A 21,281-nucleotide genomic window follows, 5' to 3' on the forward strand; every position below is an offset into this window, starting at 1 on the left:
AAATGATAAATTCTTGTGGTGATTAACACCCCATTTACCCTGATGTGAATATTATACATTGCATGCCTATAACAAAATCTCTCATGTAACTATAAATATGTACCCTTACTATGTCCTCACAAAAATTAAAAATTAGAAAAAAAAATCTTATAGGAGAAAGAACGTGAGTTCAGAGGAAGGTTGCTTTCAGTTTTAGGGGTTGGGGTAGTTTAGCTAATGAAAGCAAGTTAAGATGCCTAGCATGCATTGCTTGATGCAGACCTCTAACTCTGTCAGAGAAATTTTGAAGGGTTATTAGACTTCCTTCATCTTACAGATAAAGAAAGTAAAGACTTTGACATTTTCTTTAGCTGTAAATTTTGTTATGTCTATTTACTCAGTAAGTGTTCAGTAAATACATGTGCAAAGAAATAAGGGTAAGGGTAAAGGGATCAGATGAATGATGGAACAAAAGAAATACTGTAATAATTTGTTGTCAAACCTGGCTGGAGGAAGTACTGAAGTTAATTAAATACCTTTCTAATGAAATACTGCACTAGTTTTCTAGGTTGATTAGGAGGCATCGTATTCTTGTATAATCCTTCAGGATCTTTGAGAACATTAGTCACCTCTATACTTTAGGGGCTCTGAAGGGTCATTTGTAGAGGTTTATGCTAGATAGAATGTGAGAGTATGAGTAAACTATAAACTACACCACCACCTCCAGGAGCTTATGAACTAAGTCAAGTGGCCTCAACAGACCCATTTGTTCAGGATGTGTAATCTCTGGATTCCAGATCTGATGCCAATGGTGTGGATTCATTGTTTAAGTAAAAAGATGTATGTATTCTACTAAGACACTTTCAGTTGCTTACCTGGTGCCATGCATTAGATGGTACTAAATGGACGAGTAAGCATGGCCTGGGACTTTGGAATAGAATGCCCTCTTTGCAGAACTAAGTAGCCCATTCGTAGTGAACAAAACTGTATTCCTGACCTCTCAACCACTATACTCTATCCACTTAGTCTTCCACTTTTTTTGACCATGCATGCTCTCATGGCTTTTAGCATGCAACACTGGTGTATGTGTATTTATTTGTAAATTGTATTGTTCTATTGTTTTACTAATATGTAACACTTGCACAAAACTGATATTTAAAGGGATAAGATAAAAATAAATCAAATAGATGTCTATTGGTTTCTTCCTGCAGAAAATAGGGTGGGTAAAACTCATATGTAAATTATTTCTAGCCATCTCTGGACTATGTTCATGATACCTCACTTTCAAGCCCCACCTGAATATTCTGTTTCCTAATACTAAATTATACATTAAACCTTAAATAAAACATACTAAATAACAAGGGAAAAAGATGGAAAATAATAAAATAGGTAGTATATACAAACACACCCATACACACATGCACCAACAACAGCAGCAGCAAACAAAGAAGCAGCTATGTGCAGCTGCTCCGGTACTCATTTCTATAACCCATCACAACCACAAGGTGGTTGGTATTTATGACCTCCTTCTTCTGTTACATATCCCATGTTTCCTTGCCTATCAGCCAGGAATTTAGCTGGCTAGAGTTCTTACCCAAAAAGTCTAAACCTTCAGTTCCTCTTTTCTTTATTGGTTGCTATAGTTTTCAGTTAATATTTACTAATAGAAAAGGAGGTAGTAAGAGTCATCACAGAGTATCTCTTGGGTTCCAGAAACAGTCCTCCCTGTCCACATTTTCTAGCATTAATTCTGTTTCCTCTTGGTTATAAAGATCAGCCACCCAGCCAGAAGAACTCTCTCCTTCCTTGCCTGTTAGCTTGGTGTTAATGAGAAACTCAAAATGATCTGGTAGTTTCAAACTTCAGCTCCATGGAGCCATTGTTGTAAGGATTTCTCTCTTGGGAACCAAGACCTCAGAAGAGCAGGTCTTGTAGATATAGATTCAAAAATTCTTCAAATGGGTTATTTATATAGTAATGAGAGAAGTCATTTTCACTTCAACCAATTTGTTCCTAGACTCATGAATTCTGGCCATGGGAGAAACAGCACCCTGTATTGTTCTTTAGTTGAAAGAAATACACTAAATCCCATATGACAGCACCATATATTCTCAGGGTTTTAGGTTTTTTGGTGCTATTGTCTATGGAAGTTGTAAATTTTCATCTCCATGTTATTTTTGAAGTATGTAACAATACAACCGATTTTAGTATACTAACCTTGATCCTGTGACTTTGATAATTTCATTTATTAGTTCTAGTAGTTGTTTTATAAATCCCTTAGGAATTTCTACATAAACAGTCATGTTTTCTACAAAGAGAGAGCTTTACTTCTTCCTTCCTCATCGTTTTTTAAATTTCTTTTTAATTTTTTCCTTAGGGCAATAGCCAAAACCCCCAGTACAATGTTGAAGAGAAGTAGTGAGAGTGGGTATCCTCTAAGGAGGCTGCACTGCATACTGCTTAGCTGGTTCTGGTGTCCTAAGTTCAGCGAAGAGGGCTGGGACTCAGACCTCTAAGGAGTGCGGAGTGCTGGCTGGCTGTTGCAGGTGTGTCCTGAACCTGGATCTGGAGGCATTAAAAAGAATTACAAATTGGATTCAACTGCTGCTACAAGGAAGAACTGCTGCTGCTAAGATGAAGCATTGCTAGAGGGATGGGCACAGAAAGAGGAAAAGAGGAAAAAGAAAACCTTTCTTCATCCTTAAATGTTCATTCTCCCTCTGGTGCTTGTATTTGGAAAAAAACAGAGGCTAATACAGAATCAGCTGGCAGAACAGAGATGCAGTTTGCAGAATCCCAAATGCAGCTTAACAACACTAAGGTATTGAAGAGTGGATTCGGACCTGAGAGACAACAATTTAATAACAGGCATGCAAGAAGTATGCATAATGGACTTATCAGACCCAGGAATATGTTTTCTTGGCTCCCAGAGTGAGTCTTAGAAGTCATTAGAACTTGACCTCTGTTTTTGTTTTGTGCTTTGGTTCTGCGATTTGTTTGGGAAAGACTCATGCTCTCACACTTTCGCTGTGCTCTGAGATCTGTCTCCTACTGAGATGACGGAAGCTTACCTCTGTGGATTTAAGCTTTCTACCTGCAACCTCTTTCTTGTTTTACTTCTAGTCTAAACTTAGCCCATCTCAGCTTTTCTCCCTTATCCTTTTTATTTATTTATTTATTTTTTTGAGACAGAGTTTCTCTCTGTTGCCCAGGCTGGACTGCAATGGAGTGATCTCAACTCACCACAACCTCCCGGGTTCAAGCGATTCCGATTCTCCTGCCTCAGCCTCCCAAGTAACTGGGATTACAGGTGTACCACCATGCTCGGCAATTTTGTATTTTTTTAGTAGAGACGTGGTTTCACTGTGTTGGCCAGGCTGTCTCAAACTCCTGACCTTAGGTGATCCACCTGCCATGTCCTCCCAAAGTGTTGGGATTACAGGCGTGAGCCACCATGCCACGCTAATTTTTGTATTTTTTTTTTTTTTTTTTTTTTTTTTTTTCAGTAGAGACAGGGTTTCACCATATTGGGCCAGGCTGGTCTCGAGTCAGGTGATCCACCTGCCACGGCCTCCCAAAGTGTTGGGATTACAGGCATGAGCCACCACACCCGGCCTTCTCCCTTATTCTTTTCCCACTTTCTTGACTCATTTAAACTTCCCTCTACAAAGGATTTTATTCTTGGACCTGAAAAACGAAAACTTCTTTTTAGCATCTCCTGTGTTAAATGATATGCTTCCATTCAATATACTACTAGAACAGCAATTTTACCTCTTCCTTCCTTTTTCGTATTCATGCATACACATTTACACAATTTGTGAGCATATGCACACCTGGAAACTTGAGTGTATAAAGCCTGACATTTTTGGCTTAGAGGAGTGAAGGGAATTTCTCACCATTGCACGAGGAGAAAAATTCAGTTAATATTTAGCCTTCACATTGGCTGATTCTAAAGATCTTTTACTTCCCATTTTCTACTCTATTACTCCTCTCTTTTTTTAATACTAAGAATAGTAACTCAACTTACAATACTTCATTTTTCAAAATGTTTTCACCTATCTTGCAGTATTTGACAATCACAACTCCTCTGGAAAGAGGACAGATCACATTATTTTTTCTATGTTACAAGAGAGGAAACTTGGCTTAAGACATTTTCCAATAGAAGAAAATTATTTCCAATAAAAAATGTTCAACTAGTTAGTAATTCTGTCTCCATTTCAGTGCAATTTTAATTAAAGCTCATTTTCAAAACATTTTTAAATTAATGTTACATCTATAATACCTTCAATTTATTTTACTTTCACTGCCTGTGTACTACTGAGCACTGTCTGTGCTTTTGTAGATTGTATTATTTTTCAGGGGAGCATGTGTAAGGATGCAAATGTCTTTGCTGCACACTTCTAAGTCTGAAACTTATCAGTTCCAGACAAGGCCATTATTGGGAGTAAAGTCAGGATAAAATTTGTGTTGAATTTACTTGTAGGAAACTTTAATGTCTTAGAAGTTTATTCCCCACAGTATTAATCAGTACATTTACATTTTTATTCTAGTTCTCTCTTTTCTCTACTTTCATTATTTGGTGGGGGGGGGTGCTGTGGTCTGAATGCTTATGTCTCTCCAAATTTCATGTGTTGAAACCTAACCCCAAAAGTGATGGTATTAAAAATTGGGACCTTCAGGAAGGTAAATAGATGGAGAGGGCAAAACCATCATGAAAGGAAATTGCTCATTTGAAAGAGGCTTAAGGGAACTCCCTGCATGCATCCTCCATGTGAGGACATAGATAAAAGCACCATTGTGCAAGCAGAGAATAAGTCCTCAGCGGACAGAATCTGCTGGCGCCTTAATCATAGATTTCCCAGTTTCCAGAACCATGAGAAGTAAAACTTTCTGTTATGTAGAAGTTATCCAGACTAATATATTTTGTTATAGCAGCCTGAACAGACTAAGACAAGCAGGGGACATATCTTTTAGGATATCTGGTTCTTCACTTCGTGAATTGTTTAGGAAAGAAAAATATAAAATAGAGGGTATGCCCTAATTTCTTACTGCAGTGTTTACCTTGCATTATCCCAGAGCTAGGAGTGTACAGCTCACAATCATTTATGAATCATCCTAAATATCTTCTCTTCTGTTTCGCAGCAGTGGTGTGAGGGTTTCTAACACCGTGTCCTTTCAGGATCTTCTTTTTTCTTTATGAAGGGGAGTAGACAATTTGCGTGATCACTTACAACTCTAGTCTTGAGCAGTGAACTGCCAATCACACCACAATTTCTTAGCTATATTCCTGTCAATTTAAATCACAAAATTTAAGCAAATAAATTCTCTAAAAACCAGCAATTTCATCCTCATTCCTATGCCCCTGGATACATAAAATCATGAGATGATTTTATTGAATGTTTACTACTGTCAGCTTCTCCTGCCTTACAAACCTGACTTCACCGTGATGGCAAACTTATGTCAACCTGGCTACCTAGCTGCGCCATGGTGCCCAGAGAGTAGGTTAAGCAGTTTTTGGATGTTTCTGTGATGGGTAAATGTTAGTCGCATTTAAATCAGTGGACTTCAAGTAAATCAGTTTACCCTATCCAATCAATTGGAGTCCTGAAGGGAATAAAGACTGATCTTCCCCAAGAAAGAAGAAATTCTGCCAGCAGACTACCTTGAGACTCCAGCTGCAGCAATTCCAAGTCTCTAGTCTCTAGTCTGCCAGTTTACCCTGAAGATATGGATTTGCCAGCCTCCACAATCATGAGAGCCAATTCCTTAAAATCTGCATCCCCCATATATATATTTCTCTCTCTCTCTCTCTCTCTCTCTCACACACACACACACACACACACACACACACACACACACACACACACTGTTGTTCCTATTTCTCTGGAGAACCCTGATTTTCTTAATCTTCACAATAATTGTTGAGTATTATTATCACATTTTCCGAAGATAAAACTTAGAGATATTAAATGATATTCTTATGATCATACAGTTAATGTGTAATACGACGAGTATTTGAAGCTCTGTTGTTTGCAAAGTTAACGTTGTAAATACTATGGTATATATTTGCTCTGTAGTGCTACACTATGCCACACTATATTACAATACAAAGTTAAATAACCATCATTAAAACTTAAAAGTGCACTCAAAGATCCAGTGGCATCTTACCTTCCTGAATAGTTTTGAGTTACATGCCATAACCCACATGTTCTGTAGCATGAACTAATGAAACGGACATCGGAGATCCTTTTGCCTGGGGGATGTTTAATGGTGTTGCTCAAAAAGTCCCACTTCACTCAGCTATTGTGACATCCATTTTAACTTTGACTCAAGCAGAAAGAAATTCTTTCCCCCAAATATTTTAAACATCTTTTCTCTTAATACCTTTGAAAACAACACTTATAACATGACTGTATAAGAATATACTACAGATTACATTACATTAATTATATTAAACAAGGGTATATTAAAAATTCTTCAATTTTACCATTCCAACAAACCAAACATTTCATTTTTTTAGTTTTCTTTTCAGTTTTATACAAGTTAAGTGATAGTAGACTTACAATTTTTATTCTCCTTTCACAAAATAAAAAATTATTTTAATAGAGGGAAGAAAAGTGCTTCTTTTTTTTTTAAATTTCAGAAGGAAATTTCAGCATCGAGAAGAAAATATCGGTGTTGAGCTGTGCCTGAAACTTGATACTTTGTGTACCAAGCACCTAAGGCTAAAAATAAAAATTAAAAAATTAAGCTGATCTAAGATCATTTTCTTTGATTTAGTTCACGTAATTAGAACCTGATTTGTACCAGGAGTAAGTAAAGTCAGGAAAACCCAGGAAACACTGTTCTCCAAGCCATTGAGAACATTATCTACTCTAAACTTAAATTTAAGCCACCTGTGTAAGCTTCCCAGCCATTCAGTAACCTGCTGATTTGTATAAAGTACCCTGAGAATAATCAAGAAGATAGACTGTAAGGAAAAGCTTCTGTTAAATAGAAAAGGCAAATCAATAGAAAAATGTGGTGCTGGAAAAGCATAAAAAGCATAGTGGATTATAGCAGAGGGATATAATTCTTCTTTTGTTCTTCCATAGACAAAAGGGAAAAAAAGGAATGAGCCTATGCTCTGGTTAGTGGAGGCTGGAATTTCATGGCTAGGTATATCATGTTATATCATGTGGCCATCTGTTCCGGTCCTATGAAAATTAGTCCTTTGGGAAAACATTAAGTTTCACAACATCCTAAGAAGTGTTTCTTGCAAAATGGGTTAAAATTGGCTTGAGATAATGCAGTCACAAGTATGAGACTGATGAATGCCTCCTCTAGGAGCTGCTGGGGCAGCCAGCAATGAGTCATGGGAATTGGTATTAGCTCTGGTCAGAATTTGACATCTTCACTAATGATCTGGAAGAGGAAGTCAATGGCTTATTAATGAAATCCACTTATAAAGTGGAATGCTGGATTGGTTGGATGCAAGAAAGCAAATAAATTAGTGATATTAGTAAAATGAGATGCAACTTATGGAAACGTTCACTCATCCTTGAAACAGAAAATCACCATCTGGAAGTCATTTAATGAGAGCAATCAGTCCAGAAAGCACCAATGCCAGGGGAGGCCTGGAGATGATGCCAGGAAGAAGGTTAGACAAAGATGGGAGGTTGAGCCAGAACAATCAGAGCTTCTCCTGGAAAGACCTCATGACACTTAGCCAGTGTCGCGGAGCTTTTCACAGCTCCTGACACCCAGCCAGAATCTCTGAAATCCACTCTGCCTCTGCCTGGTAGCCAGCCTGTCCTCTGACTTCTAGCGCCAGCTGGAAAGACGGCTCCAGATGGGCTTCTCATTACTGTTTTCAACAAGGCAAGGTTGATGGTGTCCAACATTTTGCTCCTTTGGGTCCATTAATTAGGCCAAGGCCAGAGGTGCAGGTCCAGCACCAGTATGAAGGATTGAATAGTGTGCCAACTGGGGCCAGGAAATGTCTTCCTCTCTCGCCCATACTTTCATTCTAAGATAGGCGTGTGCTATATTCACAGTCCTGCTGCGTGTGGCGTCAGCTGCTTCCATCACCACATGGCTTGACCACTGACCTGCTGAAGTTTTCAAGGTTGCAGCACTTTGAGTTCCTTTTCCTGACATCTATGTGCCACCACTTCCATGTCCTATGACCTCCTGAGGCACCATGTGGAATTGAACAAATGTAAGTGTCCACCAGTGAAAACCTGTGATTTAGAAAGGCCTGGGTACAACCATCTGTTTCCTCCAGTTCCAGGAACACCCAAGTCTCTCCTCCAGGTCTGGCTAAACTCCTCCCTCTCATCCCCTCTCTACTCTGGTAACTCGAGTGTGAGCTTATCAAAGGCTCATAACCTTCCTCTGATGTAAATGGAGCTCAGGACTCCCAAACTAATGACCTTCTTTCCGTCTTTATGATGTCCTCTCCTCTGTAGAGCAATAAGACACAGCCAATTTCTCTATCACATCACAACATCTTATAATTTCGGCTCATATTAGCTTTCCAAACTCTTGAAAAAAATAGGTCATTTCCTTGTGAAAGCCAAAAAGTCCATTAAATGAGATTTTTCCAACATAATTTTCTTGGGCCATCCAGAGAGCTTATTTCAAATTTATTGTAACTTAACATTCGGAAGAGTTATGGGTTACTGGGTGAACCTGGATGTGAATTGTTACATGATTATTAGATTACCAAATAAGTGGTAACAATAGGCAGAACTGTTATGGTCCCAGCCTTTTAAATCAGAAATACCTGATGGGCCATGAATTTGAATGGAGATAACCTGAATCTGGGCTCTTCAGGGTTAAGGTTAATTGATCACTGTTATAAACCTGAGGTGGAGAAATAAGGTCCTGCTGGTGCCTGCTCACATCACTTTAGTCCACACCCCCTTACCCCCAAAGCTCTGTTTCGGGCACTGAATCCAGCATACACACCCTTTCCTGCTCTGTGACATAAAATGACCAGTTTCAAGGTGCAGCCTTCTGAGAATGCAGTGTTGTGGACTACATCCAATATGAATTTTAGACAGGAGAAGTCTTCACTTGGTTCATAGTCCCTACCAGAGCCAGAAACTTCACTTGTCAAATGTCAACTGGTTGCCACCATCAAGCATTTAAGAGAAAAGGTCTGAAATTTCCCAATCCCTGCAACCTTTGCCTCTGTTGTTCCCATCATGAAGCCTCCACTTGCTCCACTGGTCTTTCCTTTTGAGCCTTTACAGCAGCAGCCGCTGAGATTACCTTTAATGTCACCCTCAATTAACCTGACAGGATACAGCCCTCTCAAACCTCTCCTGGGACTAAGAGAAAAGAAGAGACTTAGGGTGGGAAACTGAAAAGGCTTTTATATTCCTGGCTCTTCTGCAGGTAAATCTCTCAGAAAATTGCTGTTTTATTGTTTCCAGGCACTGAGCTCACATTACACCAGCCCAAGCCAGGAAGGCTCTGTCAGGCCATCCATCAGCTTTTACAGGGTGAAAACCTTTGGGAAACATGGAAACCACTCAACAAATTGAAAACATTAATGAACGGGTTCAAGTAAACACCAAATCTTCATGCCTGGATATTACCTTCCGCTTTCTTCTCTCAGGTAAAAACAACATGAAACTCTATTGTAATAGAAATGAACAGGAAAAAAAAAAAAAACCTCAGAAAGGAAATGTGCCTATGTGTGTGTATATACACAGGACACAGAGCCAAAAGCATGGGGAATTTTGAAAATGTAGTTCCTGTCAACCTTTCTCAGAGAAGCCATTCTTTCCTCTCTGGAAGCTGGACTGTATACAACCAGCAGCATTACTGTCCCTACCAAAGTAATGGGGTGTTGGATATTTATCCATATACAAGTGAGTTTTATTACTTAATTACTTACTTTTCAACCATACAATGTTTGAGTAACATTAATTGCCCAGAAAACAACATTGACAATTTAACCTAAAGACAAGAAAGGACTCTCACTAGCTAGTCTTCTTTCAAGTTTGGAATATGTTAAGCAAATTTTATGATACCTAATGGATTTGGGCTATTATTTCACTGAATTACATTAATCACTACAAGACCAAGAGATACTATTTGCAGATTTAGCTAATGAAACTATAGGATATCCAGTTAATTTTGGTTTTTAGATAAACAAGTAATTTTTAGAATAATAAATATTGTGTGGAATATATACTAAAAAAAAGTATCTGAAATTCAATTTTAACAGGCCATATTGTATTTTATTTTGCAATCCCACAAAAAGACCAGTTTTACCCAAAATGCTTCTAGTGTCTGTATGCATCAGTACTTACCAAGCAATCTGGCTTGCAAAGCAACTGTTTGTTCACAGTTAACCTGACCATTTGGATGTCATTGAGGAACATTTTTTTTTTTTTTTTTTTTTTTGGAGTATAATGGTATGAACTTGGCTCACTGCAACCTCTGGAGGAAGATATTTAGAAAAAAATGAGCAAGAGTGAAGGTTGACTATGTTGTCCTTGCTCCTCCATGTGTCACAGTTTACTGCTCTTTAATCCTTACTCTATTTTCAAATAATAAGGATTAGATAGGTGCTTTTTCTCAGAAGGACTCCTTGACCACAGTCATTTCTTAATCATTCTGAAATAGAAACTTGAACACATACTGAAAGAACAATATGAGAAATAAGAATTTTATGCTGATATTTTGAATTGACAAATTGTATCTGGAAATTTGTTGATTATTTTCCAAAAATAAGATTTCCAATTAGGCAAGTGATAGTGTTTCATTTAATGATAAGGAGAATATCTTGAATTTAATTTTTAAATGCTTTTTCTCACTCTTGTTAAAGTTTTCTAAAGATTGTCTCCATCCTAAGAAGTTAGTATTTTTAGTTTCCCATTAAGAGGAAAAAAATGTATTTTTGACTTGTAAAACTATTATCATATTTAAAAACTGTCTTCCAAAATATTTCTGAGGATATTATGTTTATTGAGTGAAACCTGTGGTAAGTAGAATTATACCACTCTTTATTAGAGTTGATTAAATGTAATTGAATTCAAAATATCCTAAAACTTACAATAAAAATAGCATCCAGTGATGTTTTTTTAAAATTTACTCTAGTTCAAAACTAGTGGCCTTCTAGCAATGATTCATAAAGGAGCAATATGGGAGGATGGGGTGCTTATTTACCAATTTTTAAAGTCTCCATATTATAATGTAAATATTATTCATGGTAAACTTTCAAAATTCAATTCGAATTAATTACAGACAATATCATTCATTCATAAAATGTTAGATTAAAACATCTGTAAGGTTTTTATAGGTCAAAATTGGCTGAATATCTGTAGTTTTTCATGGTTCAGCCAAATAGTTTTTAAATTTCAGTTTATTGAGATATAAGTTACATATTATAAAATGCACTCAAATTAAGGATACAGTTCAAAGAAAAATGGACACATTTGTGTTATCCCTACCACAATCAATATATAAAACACTTCACCACCCCCAAAATGTTCTTGGGTCTCTTTCCAGTGAGTTTCTACTTCCCACTCCCTTGCCCTAGGCAATCACTGATTTATTTTTTAATATTAGAGACTAGTTTTGTCATTGTTATGATTTTATACAAATTGAATAATAAAGTATGTACTTTGGGTATTTAGCTCCTTTTATTCAGACTAATATGTTTGACATTCGTACACATTGTTTTATTTATTGGTATTTTAATATTTCATTATTTTATTAATTGCTGAGTGGTATTGAATTGTAAGAATATGCCACATTTTTTTTACCCACTAATCTATTGATAGACCTCTGGATTGCTTTTAACTTGGGTCTATTACAAAGCTGCAATGATTATTTGTGTCCAGTCTTTGTGTGAATACATATTTTCATGTCTGTTGGGTAAATACCCAGGAGTGGAGTTGCTGGGTCATATTTAACTTCTTAAGAAACTGTCGAACTATTTTTCAAAGTGTCCCATTTCACTTTCCTACCAGTGATGTATGAGAATTACATGTGCTCTATATCCCTGCCACACTCAATAAAAACACTTTAAAATTTTTTAAAAATTTTTTATTGCATTTTAGGTTTGGGGGTACATGTGCAGAACATGCAAGACAGTTGCATAGGTACACACATGGAAGTGTGTTTTGCTTCCTTTCTCCCCTTCACCCACATCTGGCATTTCTCCCCAGGCTATCCCTCCCCACCTCCTCCTCCCGCTAGCCCTCCCCTTTTCCCCCCAATAGACCCCAGTGTTTAATACTCCCCTCCCTATGTCCATGTGTTCTCATTTTTCATCGCCCACCTATGAGTGAGAATACGTGGTGTTTCATTTTGTTTTTGTGTCAGTTTGCTGAGAATGATGTTCTCCAGATTCATCCATGTCCCTACAAATGACACAAACTCATTGTTTCTGATTGCTTATAATATTCCATAGTGTATATGTGCCACATTTTCCCAATCCAGTCTATCATCAATGGGCATTTTGGTTGATTCCAGGTCTTTGCTATTGTAAACAGTGCTGCAATGAACATTTCGTGTGCATGTGTCCTTATAGTAGAACGATTTATAGTCTTTTGGATATATACCCAGTAATGGGATTGCTGGGTCAAATGGAATTTCTATTTCTAAGGCCTTGAGGAATCGCCACACTGTCTTCCACAATGGTTGAACTAATTTACACTCCCACCAACAGTGTAAAAGTGTTCCTTTTTCTCCACGTCCTCTCCAGCATCTGTTGTCTCCAGATTTTTTAATGATCGCCATTCTAACTGGCGTGAGATGGTATCTCAATGTGGTTTTGATTTGCATCTCTCTGATGACCAGTGATGATGAGCATATTTTCATATGATTGTTGGCCTCATATATGTCTTCTTTCGTAAAGTGTCTGTTCATATCCTTTGCCCAATTTTGAATGGGCTTGTTTGTTTTTTTCCTGTAAATCTGTTTGAGTTCTTTGTAAATTCTAGATATCAGCCCTTTGTCAGATGGGTAAACTGCAAAGATTTTTTCCCATTCTGTTGGTTGCCGATTCACTCTAGTGACTGTTTCTTTTGCCATGCAGAAGCTGTGGAGTTTGATTAGGTCCCGTTTGTCTATTTTGGCCTTTGTTGCCAATGCTTTTGGTGTTTTGGTCATGAAGTTCTTGCCTACTCCTATGTCTTGGATAGTTTTGCCTAGATTTTCCTCTAGGGTTTTTATGGTGCCACGTCTTATGTTTAAGTCTTTAATCCATCTGGAGTTAATTTTGGTGTAAGGTGTCAGGAAGGGGTCCAGTTTCTGCTTTCTGCACATGACTAGCCAGTTTTCCCAACACCATTTGTTGAACATGGAATCCTTTCCCCGTTGCTTGTTTTTGTCAGGTTTATCAAAGATTGTATGGTTGTAGATATGTTGTGTTGCCTCTGATGCCTCTGTTCTGTTCCATTGGTCTATATCTCTGTTTTGGTACCAGTACCATGCTGTTTTGATTACTGTAACCTTGTAGTATAGTTTGAAATCTGGTAGTGTGATGCCCCCCGCTGTGTTCTTTTTGCTTAGAATTGACTTGGCTATGCGGGCTCTCTTTTGGTTCCATATGAAGTTCATGGTGTTTTTTTCCAGTTCTGTGAAGAAAGTCAATGGTAGCTTGATGGGGATAGCGTTGATTCTGTAAATTACTTTGGGCAGTATAGCCATTTTCACGATATTAATTCTTCCTAACCATGAACATGGAATGTTTCTCCGTCTGTTTGCGTCCTCTCTGATTTCGTTGAGCAGTGGTTTGTAGTTTTCCTTGAAGAGGTCCCTTACGTTCCTATGAGTTGTATTCCAAGGTATTTTATTCTTTTTGTAGCAATTGTGAATGGCAGTTCGTTCTTGATTTGGCTTTCTTTAAGTCTGTTATTGGTGTAGAGGAAGGCTTGTGATTTTTGCACATTGATTTTATATCCTGAGACTTTGCTGAAGTTGCTTATCAGTTTCAGGAGTTTTTGGGCTGAGGCGATGGGGTCTTCTAGGTATACTATCATGTCATCTGCAAATAGAGACAATTTGGCTTCCACCTTTCCAATTTGAATACTCTTTATTTCTTTTTCTTGCCTGATTGCTGTGGCTAGAACTTCCAGTACTAACACTTTTAAATTTTAACCTTTCTAGTGAGAGTATTGTGGTATTTCACTGTAGTTTTAATTTGCATTTTCTGATAATTCCAAAATGTTCAGTACATTTTAATATGCTTACTGGCCATTCACCAGTCTTATTTTGTAAAGAGTGTGCTTGAACACTTTTTCCAACTCTTAATTAAATTGCTTGTATGATTATTATAACTTCTTTATATATTTCATAAAGGAGTACTTGGACAATATATGTATTAAAATGTTTTCCTCCAATCTGTAACTAGTATTTTATTTACCTTTTTTAAGTGGTGTCTTACAAACAGCAGGAGTTCCTAATGTTGATAGTCTAATATATCAATTTTTTCCTTTTAGTATTCATGTTTTTTATGTTCAAAAAAAAATCTTTGCAGAGCACAAGTTCACAAAAATATTCTCCTTAGTTTTTACTCTAGACTTCGATAGTTTTAGCCTTATTTTGAAGTCTATGATTTATTTGAAATTTTTTTTATTATGTATAAAGTAAGGATTGAGGTCCATTTTTGTTCCATATGGATATCACGTTCTCCTAGCATAATTTCGTGAAAAGACTACACTTTTCCATTAAATTACTTTTGGCCGTTTTGTCAAAGAGCAGTGAACGATATACGTGTGGGTCTACTTCTGAACCTTTTTTATTTTGTTACATTGATCCATAACGTTATCATTATGCTAATATCACATTGTATTTTAATAACCGTTGCTCTATGCTAAGTCTTAAATTCAGATGGTAGAATTCCTACAACTTTATTTTTTCAAAATTTTTTGCTTTTTCTAGGTTATTTATATTTCTACATAAATTTCACAGTGAGTTTGTCAAATCCTACTCTCCCTCCCCAAAATAGGAAGACTTCTAGTAGTTTAATTGGAATTATATTGAACCTATTGGTCAATTTGTGAAGAACTAACAAACCTAGCAATATTGAATTTACCAATGCATTAGAAGGATATATGTCTCTTTATTTAGGTCCTTAATGTCTCTCAGTGATGTTTTCTGGTTTTCTGTTTTTCATGGGGGCAGAGGTTGTTCGTTAGATCTGGAATTAACAATCATGCTTTACTTAAAAACAGGGATATATTCTGAGAAATGCATTGTTAGGAAATTTTGTGGCTGTGTGAATGTCACAGAGTACTTACACAAACCTAAAGGATGTAGCCCAATACACACTTAGGTAATATGGTATAGTTTATTGGCTCTAGGTTACAAACCTGTATAGTATGTTACTGTACTGAATACTGTAGGCCATTGTGACACGGTAGTGTTTGTGTATCTAAATGTAAATACATATCTAAACATAGAAAAGGTACAGTAAAAAATACAATATAAAAGATTTAAAAAAATGGAACACCTGCATAGAGCGTTTACCGTGAATAGAGCTTGCAGGACTGAAAGTGTTGGTTTGGGTGAGTCAGTGAGTGGTGAGAAAAGGTCAAGACCTAGAACATTACAGTACACTACTGTAGATTTTAAACATGGTACACTTATACTATACTAAATTTATTTTTAAAATATAGTTGACCCTTCAAGAACACAAGTTTGAACTGTGTGGGACCACTTATATGTGAATGTTTTTCAATAAATATATTTTAAAATGTTTTAGAGATTTATAACAATTTGAAAGAACTCACAGATAAATCACATAGCCTAGAAATAAAAAAAAAAAAAAAAATTAAAGGACAGACATGGTGGCTCACGCCTGTAATCCCAGCACTTTGGGAGGCCAAAGTGGGCACATCACGAGGTCAGGAATTTGAGACCTGCCTGGCCAACATGGTGAAACTATGTCTCTTCTAAAAATGCAAAAATTAGTTTGGCACGGTGGTGGGAGCCTGTAATCCCAGCTACTCTGGAGGCTGACACAGGAGAATCACTTGAACCCAGGAGGCAGAGATTGCAGTGAACTGATATCATGCCACTGCACTCCAGCCTGTGTGACAGGACAGGACTCCGTCTTGAGGAAAAAAAAATTTAAAGGCATGTCATAAGTACATAAAATATATGTAGATGTTAATCTATTTTTGTCACTTACTACCATAAAATACATACAAATCTATTATAAAATGTTAAAATTTATCAAAACTTATGTACACAAACACAGACTGTATATGGTGCCATTTGCAGTTGAGAGAACTATAAAAAATGCAAAGATGCCATATTAAATCATAACGGTGTAAAGTTAACTGTAGCACATACTGTACTATTGTAATAACTTTCTAACTATCTCCTGTTGCTATTGCAGTAAGCTCAAGTGTTGCAAGTATCTCTTAAAAGTCTGTGATGCTAATCATTTCTGCAGTTTGTCTTTCCAGTAAATTACACATTGCAGTAAAAAGCGAGCTCTCAAAGTTCTCACATGTCTTTCATGATATTTAATGCAATACCATAAACTTTGAATAACACCATGGGACCCATACAAAGAGCCACTAGTGATGCAGAAAGTGTTCCTAAGAAACAGAGAAAAGTTATGACATTACAAGAAAAAGCTGAATTGCTTCATATGTACTGTAGATTGAGGTCTGCAGCTGCAATTGCCAATTCGGAAAGATGATTCATCTTGTAAACAGATGATGTAAATTTATGGTATCAAGAAATACAGTACAGTATTATAAATGTATTTTCTCTTCCTTAGGATTTCCTTGATAACAAAATGTTATGTTCTCTAGCTCTATTGTAAGAATACAGTATATAATACATATAACATACAATAAATATATGTTAATCAAAAGGTTTCTGATTGATCAGCAGTGGGCTATTAGTTAAGTTTTGGGAGAGTCAAAAGTTATATGAGAATTTTCAACTACTCAAGGGTTGACAGCCCTAACTCTCTTATTCAAAGGTCAACTGTAATTGTACTACCAGGTCACTGGGCAATAGGAACTTTTCAGCTCCATTATAATTGTAGGGACCACCATTGCATAAGCCATTGTTTTTGGCCAAAACGTTGTTAGGCTCAGAATGACTGCATTGTATTAAATTATCACTAAGTAGTTCATGTTTGTTTATGTCATTGAAACTGTTGCTTTCTTAATAAATTTTCCTATTTTTTTGTTGCTAGTAGTTAGAAATTGGTTCTGTGATCTTGCTAAACTTGCTTATTCTTTCTAGTAGCTTTTTCAAAGGTTCTTAAGGATTTTCTACATACAAGACCACATAATGTGCTAATAAAGGCACTATTACTTCATCCTTTCCATTGCATATTCATGCTTTTCCTTTTGTTGCTATTTGCACTGAATAGGACAATGTTAAATAGAAGTCAAGAGAGAGCATCCATGATTTGTGCCCAACCTGAGGAAAAAAATAATTAATCATTCATCATTTGCTATGATGGTAATAGTAGTTTTTATACAGGCACACTTTATGGCATTGGAGAAGTTCCTTTCTATTTCTAATGTACTTAAAACTTCTTCTCAAATGGGCGTTTTCAAATGTGTTTTCTTCATCTTTGACATATTAACTTAATGATTTCTAATGTTAAATCCACTTTGCTTCTGGAATAAACATCAGTTACTCCATTACAATCTCAGAATGTCTTGGGATTCACATTACATTTTCTTCTTCATTCAGATCCTCATCTGGTCTGCATTGATCCTTGCCTCAATAAATCACTCAAAATGAAGACACACTGTTTCTGCTATCCTGCCCTAAGAATTTTTCAGCCAAACCCATAAGTAAATTAAGCCTAAAATTAGTAGATAGAAATAAATAATAAAAATAAGAACAAAGTGTATGAGGATAGACTGGAATAAATTGAAAAGAATAAATTGAATTTATAATTTGAAACATTCCCATAAAGAAAATTCCAGGAGCAGAGGATGTCGCTAGTAAATTCCGTCAAATATTTATGGAAGGCGTAATAACAACACTGTGTAAAATCTCTCAGAAAATAGAAGAGGAGGGTTCACTTTTCAACTCTTCTCTAAGCCTAGAATTATATTATTAAGAAAATCAAACAAAGATATTACATGGAAACAAAACTGAAGACCAAAATCCCATATGCACACAGATGCAAAAATTCCAAATTAAATATTTAAAAATCAATTTTAGCGATATAAAAGAAAGTAAAATATGATCATGCTTTTTTTAAGGAGAACTTGTATTGATACTTTGGGGTGGAAGCAGAGCAGGAGGATGTGTCTGGATGGAGTACTGGAGAGAATTCAGCTCATAACAAGAGAAAGGTAAAAAGGTCTGGAGAGATTGAGAAATGAGAGAAATTCATAGCTGGGAGGGAGGGAAGTATTCTAAGCAGGAAGAGTCAGGGTGGAACATAAGAAGTTGCCAGGTTTTAGGTGAAATCAGAAGGCCTTAAGTGTTTCCACATTTTTCATTAACATTGAAAAAAGAATTTCTTTCTCTTTTTTTTTTGAGACAGAGTATCACTCTTGTCACCCAAGCTGGAGTGCAGTGACGTGATCTCGGCTCCCTGCAACCTCCGCCTTTTGGGTTTAGGTGATTCTCCTGCCTCAGCCTCCCTAGTAGCTGGGAGTGTAGGTGCCTGCCACCACACCTGACTAAGTTTTGTATTTTTAGTAAAGACAGAGTGTCACCATGTTGGCCAGGCTGGTCTCAAACTCCTGGCCTCAGGCGATCCACCTGCCTCAGACATGTGATCAGAGTTAGCATGTGAGTTGTAACTATAGCTGATAGTTATCAGTGTGTTTTGCAAAATAGTTGTTAAAATATTGAAATACTTATGTAAAATATTGATGAAAAATAATCCTATACTGCCTTAGCCTGTCTCCTTCCTTGGGACCTTCTCTTCTAACTCTCTAATAAAAGGTTAATGCCTAACCTGGCTGGGGGCTCTCAGAAGCTAGCTCCAGAACCAAGGCTGGGCTCTGTTTTGATTGGTCAATATTAACCAGTGTCCATGCCGAAAGTCATTAAACATAGAAGTATGAGTATTACCTTTGGATGTGATCCTTACAGATCTTGGCTACAGGAATACACAATATCAGTATTTTTTACATTGAATAAGATTTGTGTTGTTTTACTGTTGTTTGTTTATTAGAGACAGGGTCTTGTTGTGTGGTCTAGACTGGAGTGCAGTGGCATAATCATAGCTCACAGTGGCATCAAACTCCCAGGTCCAAGCCATCCTCCCACCTCAGTCTCCCAAGTAGCTGGGACTATGCCACCATGTCCAGCTAATTTTATGTTTTGTAGAGATGAGATCTTACTATGTTTCTCAGACTGGTCTCAAACTCCTGAACTCAAGTAATCCTCCCACCTCAGCCTCCCAAAGTGCTGAGATTTCAGGTATGAGCTACAGTGCCTGATTGATTTGTATTTTTTGTAGAGACAGGGTCTTACCGTGTTGCCCAGACGGGTCTCAAACTACTGGACTCAGGCAATCCTTCTGCCTCTATACAAAATAGTCTTTTAAATAACATTAAATCACATTTCATACTATAATACATAAAATCATATTAAAATATGGAAAAATAAAAGGTAAACACATGACAACATTACTTTTTTTAATGAACTCTTACTGTATTTTTCTGAACCCCTCTCTCATCATTAACCAAGGCTAATTTTCCATGGATGATATAATGCTGATATTTCTTTCCTATTCACTTCTCAAGAGTGATAAAATTAGGCCTTTCTGCTTAACTTTTTGAAGACCAACCATCTGATTCCAAATTCCTCTGTAGGATGAAATCAATTTGCTGTGACTTACTACAAATTGAGCAAAAGACAGTCATCTTCAGACTTGCAACTTTAAAGGAAAAAAAAAAGATTCCCGTGAAAATCCTAGAAAAAGGCTATCTTTGGAAAAATATGTCTTTATTACAGCTTCCTAGTATTTTGCTAGTTCATTTTCACCATACGCTCAGCTTCACAAAAGTTTTTTTAAATGTTAAGCAGACTGAGAAAGGGGATAAACATAAAATAGCTAGTATTAGTAACCATGGGGAAATATGAAAACTTGTTTATGAAGTAAAACACTTAAGCCATGAGATGATGAAGGTTAACGTTTTGGAAAGAAAAGTTATTAAAGTTTCTTTGAGAAACAATTTAATCCTGGCAGCCAAATTAGAAACAACAGAGGAGCTGGGTGACTCATTGGCCAGAATTCCTTACGCATTCTCTGGCACCAGGAATTGGGAGGGTTTATAGTCTCAATCCTACAACTGCAATGAGGCATTTGTGAGTAAAATTAACTGTGGTTGTCCAGAGTAAATGCAGGTTAGGCTGATAACCACATTCTCATTCAGAGTAAATCAATAGATCAGTCAGTAGTCAGGGATTGAAAAGCAGATATTTAATAGTCATTTGGTGGTAGTCATCCCATTTTACTACAATGTCAAGAAATAGCAGCAGTGAGAAAATTGCTAAGGAAAAAAAGAGAGAGAAATCTTTACCCTCATCAGCACATATCAGAACTGACGTGTTGAACGTGCCTTGCTGTGGCACTCTTCAAAGCTCTTGACTTAGCGCTTTTACCCTTCACAACCACCCTCTGAGATTTGCTCACAGTCTAGAAAACTGGAACCCAGTCTAGGAATGATTGGGAGTGAAAGGCCCAATTCTCGGTACATATCTTGACCAGAAACCATGTAAAGGAAAATAATTCATTCAGGAACTGGTTCAAGTGGTTTGTGAGAGACAGGAAAGTTCTTCTTCAAAGTTTGTATCTTAGAACTGCATTATAAGGAGTTACAATTTCTTGCTCTATGGCCATTATCCACGATTAGCATAAGCATATACCCATGTATATACATGATCTAAATCAGCTGTCTTAAATCAGCTGCCTTGACTCTCACTGGCATGTCTGTACAGAACTGGGCAACCTCCAAACCCTGGTGACCCTCCTGACTTTCTCTTGACTAGCTTCCTCTTCTTCCTTATCTTTTTTCCCCCTTTATCTATTCAGGAAATTTCCAAGTTTTTAGCCAGTGTGGATTTTTCCTGAAGTTATATACTCGTTTCCAACAATTTAGTGGCCTGCACGGGGATTCTATTTTCCCTCTGGGGCAGTCCTTGGTCCCTCTTGTGGGGAGGTGCCCTGCCGCCCTATTGTGCTAGCCCCAGCGGAGCGAGCCAGGACTTACCTGTACGAGGAACAGATTTGGATTCTCAGCAACGCAGGGGAGAAGGAGAGACTTGCAAGACCACAGTGACTGGGAGACCCTGTGCATGAGCCAAGGCAGGGAAAACTGCAGGAGGGCAGCAGAGTACTTCCTTGG

The 21,281-nt window shown here is 37.1% G+C and overlaps 1 long non-coding RNA gene across 1 annotated transcript in view; it reads left to right on the forward strand.

Moving 5' to 3' along the window:
- The window catches only part of LOC144577713 (uncharacterized), a 63,647-nt gene extending 44,759 nt beyond the window's left edge, over positions 1 to 18,888 (forward strand). The window contains exons 2-4 of the long non-coding RNA XR_013522240.1: positions 8,016 to 8,179; positions 9,402 to 9,586; positions 18,177 to 18,888. This is a non-coding gene — a long non-coding RNA (uncharacterized LOC144577713). The remainder of the gene's footprint in view (positions 1 to 8,015; positions 8,180 to 9,401; positions 9,587 to 18,176) is intronic.
- The last annotated feature ends 2,393 nt before the right edge of the window (positions 18,889 to 21,281 follow it).

This window comes from Callithrix jacchus, chromosome 9 (assembly GCF_049354715.1).
Source record: "Callithrix jacchus isolate 240 chromosome 9, calJac240_pri, whole genome shotgun sequence".
NCBI lineage: Eukaryota > Metazoa > Chordata > Mammalia > Primates > Cebidae > Callithrix > Callithrix jacchus.